Raw genomic sequence first — 6,982 nt, forward strand, 5'->3', positions numbered from 1 at the left:
TTTTTAAATAAGCTTAATGCAATTACCAGCTGAAATCATATCAAGTTTAGTAGTTCCCAAGGCTTTCAGAAATCAACTGGACAACATTTAAAAAAAAATGCTGCTCATTTTGTATGGCATTTTATCAATCAAATGAATTTGCCCAATGACCATCAACCTTGGGAATGTCTGATTAACTAAGTCATCCAGGACAAACACTCTACAAAACGGATTGGTGACTGAACCTTTATTAAATACTAAATATGAGGTGCGTTATATTTAAACCTGCATACTAATTTTGTTTTGTGTCTATGAGAAACCCCATTGGCATTCAATGTATAAATTAAGGAGATTAGTTTCCCGCAATTGCCTGTATACAATAAAACGTGTACCACAATGCAATATTTAAAAAATATATATATTATTGATACTGGTGCACAGTGTCTATGATCTGTACGTACTGGATATTGTCAGTAGGCTCTGGACTTGCTGTATACATCTTCCAATGAGTCAGTACATCATGTCAGGATCTTCTAGTACTTGAGCCTTTCATTTTATTAACAAAACTTACATTTTCTTTATTACAATCATTATTAAACTGTATCTTTTTTTCTGTATTTTAATATTTCAATATTTGTTAATCATTTAATCAAATCAGTTACACGAACTGGAACTTTCAAACTTTCTATTATCATGTATTGCCAGTAATCTGAATCACAAATGATCTGGTGCTGTTTGGATGATTCGTCGTCTGAGTTTAACCTGTCCAATAACTATAAAGTGTTGCGATACATTAATACACAACACATGAATAGTAACCAGAAAGGTGAGGCCACTTCTTTACAAATGCTGAAAAGAGAAATAATAATTATATGAAAGATTATCAACAATAAATTTTCGTTGTAACATCACAACACTAGGGAACGAGAAAACGCATTATTATTCGAAGAAAACTTTCATTTAAACTTCTTTTAAATTAAGTTTTCCACACCAATATATGCCTGTTGTTTCTGTGTAGTGGTTAAAATATATTCAAAACACATACATTTGACATATGAACCACTAGTTCAATTGATTTTTTTATGGAACAACAACCAGGTCTATACTGTACATTATGAAAGGGAGAAAAGTGTTTTTTTTTAGAAATACATCCTACATGTATTTAGCGACTTTCGTGAAATTTAATTCCCATTTAAGGGTGTATTCGGTTAACACCTTAATTTGTGTGTGTTTTTATTTTTATTTTAGCCTAGTCCTGGAACACAAAACTCTTGTAGCGATATTTTACATTTTCCTTACTATTTTCGTATGTTCTTTTCATTCAGTTTGCAAATTTGCTATATATATGCATTGCTTTTATTATGAAGCTTCCACCGAGCTTCATTAAAAAAAAAGAGAAATAAATCACGAAAATATCAGCTTAAAATCATTTATGAAAAGATGACTGCGAGGCATATTTATAAGACTAGCTTGACCCATAAAACTATACATGTAACCTATTATTATTAATTCCTGTCAGTAAGCTAAGTACAAAATGTATATATATTAGAGTAAATTTATTTTGAAATCGGTAAATCTGTTATGCATGATAAGCGTTTCTTTCTTTTAAAACATAGTATTTCAAATTTTACATTCAATCTGACTCATATATGATTATTCAGTTTTGTTCATTGTTGGAGGCCATATGCTGACATTTAATTGTAAACTGCTTAGTCATATTATTTGGTCTCAGTCCGGTGGAGAGTTGTCTCATTAGCAATCATACCATTACTCAGATATTACTCTGACTTCAAACGGCTGTTTTGCAAAACAAGCTAGGCCCATGAGCGTAGGAAGTCAAGACTCAGAGTAATCTCGGACGGGCACAAGTTAACTGGTTTTAGACCCTTGCAAAAAAAAAGGCAAACAACACATTCAATTTTCTAGACCGAAAATCAATCTGAAATTAAGTTTTTCATAATCTATTTTTCTTGAACTCAAAGGACTCTTACCAGTGATGCATTTTAATGGTTTTCTTATAGGTTGTTTAGGGGTAAACAAATTAATTTTGCTTGCGGACCCAATATTTTTACTGGCCATGGCCATATTGATGGTGGTTAATCGTCTCGGTGGGGTTTATTTCGATCATATTTTTGTGAAAACTATTCATAATTTCATGAAAAAGTACATATTTCCATAAGGCAAAATAAACAAAATATATGTGTATTTCCTATTTCCATACCTACCCTAATATAGAAATAGTCTTCCTTCAAGTGTTTTGGTAATTTGGCACTAAGCACTGTTACAGTCTTAATTTCTCTCTCATAGACTCAATGTAAAAAAAATGGTAAATTTAAGTCATTTATAGAAAGTTCTGGAATCACCATTGGCTACCACAAACGGATCGAAGTGCACCCCCCCCCCCCCCCTCCGACGACATGGGAGAATCTGGCGACTGACAATAATCATTGTTGCCTAACCATTTAAGCCTGTAATTTTCCCTGTGGAAGTAATCAGAATTATATTATCCGGCTGGCGTATCAAGTCACTGAAATGCGTCTGAGATTGCTCGGACTTCAAACAGATGTTTTGCAAGACAAGCTAGGCCCATGAGCGTAGGACGTCAGAGTAATCTCGGACGGGCACAAGTCAAATCGTCTCCTATAGAAAAATTCAACATCTGATAATATATATATGAAACCATTACAGACATACAGTTGTCGAGTTGAGTAGAATATTCCTTATGAATGGCTAAATCTGAGAAATCTCGGACTACTAAGTGCATGTAAATAATAAGCAAATCTACTTTGTCTTACCAGTATGAGTAGCGTTCTATTGCGTATATGTTTCTGTTATATTAAAATGATAATAAATTACGGCATACTGTCCAAAGAAGTGTTTTTCGTCCTTCCCCTTGCAACCATGTCCACTTCGCCGATTTTAAACATTCCTTTTACATGACGTCATGCGGGTGGGATTTGCCGCAATTAGCGTAGAAAAATAGTGCAAGCGCTTTCAGTATTAAACATAAGAAAAACTAATAAATAAGAGAATATTAAAAGGGTTACCAGTTTTAATTACTTTTCAAAAAATATTTATATCGGTATAAGTGATTCTTGAGATTTGATTTCTTATCATGTTTACTGTCTCTGTATGAATCTCTACGCATGATGGTAAAACACCTCTTACGTCATAATATCCCTGGCGTCATTAGATAAAGTGTTGAAAGGAAAACAACAAACGGATTTTTGTTGTTGTTTTATTGTTTGCATTACACAAAATTCTGCATTGGAGTACATCTATAGAAATTCGGCCAACAGTGTATCAAACAGAACTTGTAGGATTGCTGCATTCGGATATTTTGCCACGTCTGCACACCAACAGTTTTGGATGCCAGCATCTAGCTTTTTCGGGATGCCAGCATCTCAATATAACGGGATGCCAGCATCTCAATAAAACGGGATGCCAGAATCCCAATAAAACGGGATGCCAGCATCCCAATATGACTGGATGCCAGCATTCCAAAATGACTGGATGCCAGCATCTCAATATAACGGGATGCCAGCATCTCAATAAAACGGGATGCCAGCATCCCAATATGACTGGATGCCAGCATTCCAAAATGACTGGATACCAGCATCCCAATATGACTGGATGCCAGCATCCCAATAAAACGGGATGCCAGCATCTCAGTAAAACGGGATGCCAGCATCCCAATTTGACTGGATGCCAGCATTTCAATATATTGGAAATCCAGCATCCCCACAAAATAAAAAAATATTTAAAAAAAATATATGCAAAACTAGCATCCTAGTAAAAGTAAGATGCTCCAGTACATTATTATTTTAACAACAGCATATACATCAAATTTTAATGCTGGAAGCATATAAAATCAAACAGACAGCATATGTACTATAAAAAGATGCTACCTTATACAGCATATGAAAGCAATTAAAACATTGAGAAATACTTTGACAAATTATTCAAAATTAGCATCTTTTCATTGACATATGCTATTTCCTAGTTATTTCACGGAACGTATGAAAAAAACTGTACATGAGAATTTGAAATTTTAGTTGAGAACGCATTAATTCTAAATAACCTACACATAGAGTATATTTTAATTTTGTAATTTGATATGACATGTTTATACCTCCTGATGCTCAAAAGAACAACCCTAAACTAAATTTACTGCATTTAGGTGTTATAACAGCAAAACATAGTACGTCAAAGCTTATTCATGGTAAAACAGTTCAAAAATCCAAAAAACTACACAACCTATCAAAATTGTTAGAAATCAACTTTGCATGTCTATAAGTAATAAATAGATATAGCATTATTTATACATGTATATTGTTTCTAAGTAGCAATTAAACATCCAATAATAAGGAGCAAACATTTGTTAGTTTTATACCTGAGGCGACTTTATTTTCAGATTTTAAACAGGCATAAGGCAAACCTCGGATGTCATTTTTAATGCATGTTAGGGACATACAGGATCATTCCTTGTTTGTAAAAGAATTCTTGTTGATAGTTTCATAATCTCTAATTAGCATTTTTTGGATGTAGTTGATAATTATCTTTAGTTTCCTTCGACGAGGTAGTTATTTTGAAAGATATTTTTGAAAGAAATAACAACATTTTGTATATTTCCCTTTATGTAAAAATATATGACTGATTGGTAAGTTGCTATTTAACGTTTTATTTCAAGAAATAATGTTATGTGGAATATTCTTATGACAGATGTGTAATTAAAATCTTTCGTTAATCTAAATGTATAGTTTTGTGAATTCTCTTTAGATGAAAAGATTGGACTGTTACCAACAGAAGCGAATCGATTGTACCTAAGTATACGGAGAATAATAGGTTGCGAGAAAACAATCAGAATGAGACAGAAACTGTTTATATTGAATGATTTGATATCTGAGATATGTGGATTCGGATGTACTAGGATATATAGTGGTAGTTTAGCGGAAGGATTGGATCTACCAGGGAGCGATTATGATTGTATGTATGTGTTAAAAGATTTCACAGTTGTCCAAAATTTAAGTCAGGTTCCGTGTCGTTTAGGAGTTGCTACCTTTCTTATAGAATATGACGACAATCACCCGGGATTCTCTAAGCTTAAATAGATAAGAGGAGATGAAATGTTATTTTCGCCGCTTTCCTTTATTGAAATAGACAACGGAAAATACTTGTGCTCCGTGGCATTTTTGAACAGTATCACATATGCAATTAACAACGCATGGTCCATGTCTCTCAGATATTGACCTGACTTTCGATCATGCATTTTGTTTCCATTTGCGTTCTTGGCCTGCACAAGCAAAAGCCTGGATTTACCGTCAAAGATCAAAAGAGTGGCCGTCTGGTCGGTTAGTCGAAAACATAGTGGGATTCGGATGTCTAATCGTTCCAGTGTGTCCAAAATACGAAGAGAATGAAACCGAGTTTTGGAGGATATCATTCTCAATGGCAGAGAAACAGCTTTGCCATTCATTTAACTATGTCCAGTTTTTGTGTTATTCTCTTCTCAAACTGACACTGAAGAACATCATTATCAAAAACGTCCACGCTAGAGATCTGTTGTGTTCTTATTTTATGAAAACAGCTTTATTTTGGGTATCTGAAGAAAATTCAATCGAATGTTTTCGAATATCAAACTTATATCAATGCATTTGTTTGTGTATTGACAAACTCTTAGGCTGGATTAATAACTGTTACTGTCCGAATTATTTTATTCCAGAACATAACATGTTCAATGGTAAAATTAATGAGTCAAATAATAGGATGCCTTTTACTGTATTAAATAACGTCCGTTTCCAGGACATAGGGCGTTTATGCAGTCTCGCGACCAACACAATTATGACAAAAAAGATTGTTTTGCCACCACTACGCCAATACTCAAATGCTGACCTTGAGATTCTTTTTTACAGAATAGTCGAAATCTCCAAGATAAGTAGTGTTGCAAAAGGTTTCAAAATTTTGTTCTTTTTAAAGAATATGTCCTTTTCTATGACATCAGTCTTCTTGAAAGGTGTTTATCATTACTATTTCTGTGTAATTGGTCAACAAATTGCGCATATGATACCGATATCACCTTCATTTAATAAAGCAAAGTACATATTCTTTCGCAGATTTTTCAGTGAATGTAAAGAGTCAGACGCAGTATCAGGATGGGTACTGTATGCATCATATCATTATATTTTAGGCCATTATAATGCAGCATTGAAAATTGTAGAATACGTTTTGTCCCGTTGTTCGACCAATTTGTTAGGCTTATCATGTTCTTCTTTTAAGCAAGCTAACATTATACAATATCAAAGTATAAGCGAATGTGAAGTATTGACATTAACCGAGAAAATGAAACTTTCCACCAGGAACTTCGTTCAATATTACAAACAATCGTCCTTCATACCTCATGAATTCAAACTGGATAATCAGGATAATAACCTTAACGTTTCATGTGATGTTATGGTGGGCTGCATTCGATTTCTCTGTTATCATCATCTCAATGACATTGAAAATAAAGAACAATCCTTAAGTGACCTGCGTTTATCCGTATATGGAAGTCACATGGTCGCGAAAAATCATGATTCTGTGTGTTTTACATTACTTGGAGTGTGTTATGAGATTGCAGGAAATAAAGAATCGGCAAAAGAGTGTTACACACAAGCAACCCGATGTACAGGGATGATATGTAAATCAGCAAGCAACAGACTTATGGCATTAACTGGCCCATATGTTCAATATAAAATAAGATTCCCAGGAACAATTGGTCCTATAAAAAAATCGTCCAAGTCTACAATTAAGTGAAGAAATAAACAAATAATTGCTTTAGTCAATGGGTAAATAACATATTGTATTCATGTAATTCATGCCACATCGTTTTAATTAAATAGTCCAATAGCGTTGATTGTATTTTTATATGATACACAGTCACCCATACCTTAAGCCACACCTAACACTAAAACATGTGTACCATACATATGATAGTGCATTTATAAATACTATTTATCTAACCTTT

This window comes from Mytilus edulis, chromosome 12, assembly GCF_963676685.1.
Source record: "Mytilus edulis chromosome 12, xbMytEdul2.2, whole genome shotgun sequence".
In the NCBI taxonomy this organism is placed as follows: Eukaryota; Metazoa; Mollusca; class Bivalvia; order Mytilida; family Mytilidae; genus Mytilus; species Mytilus edulis.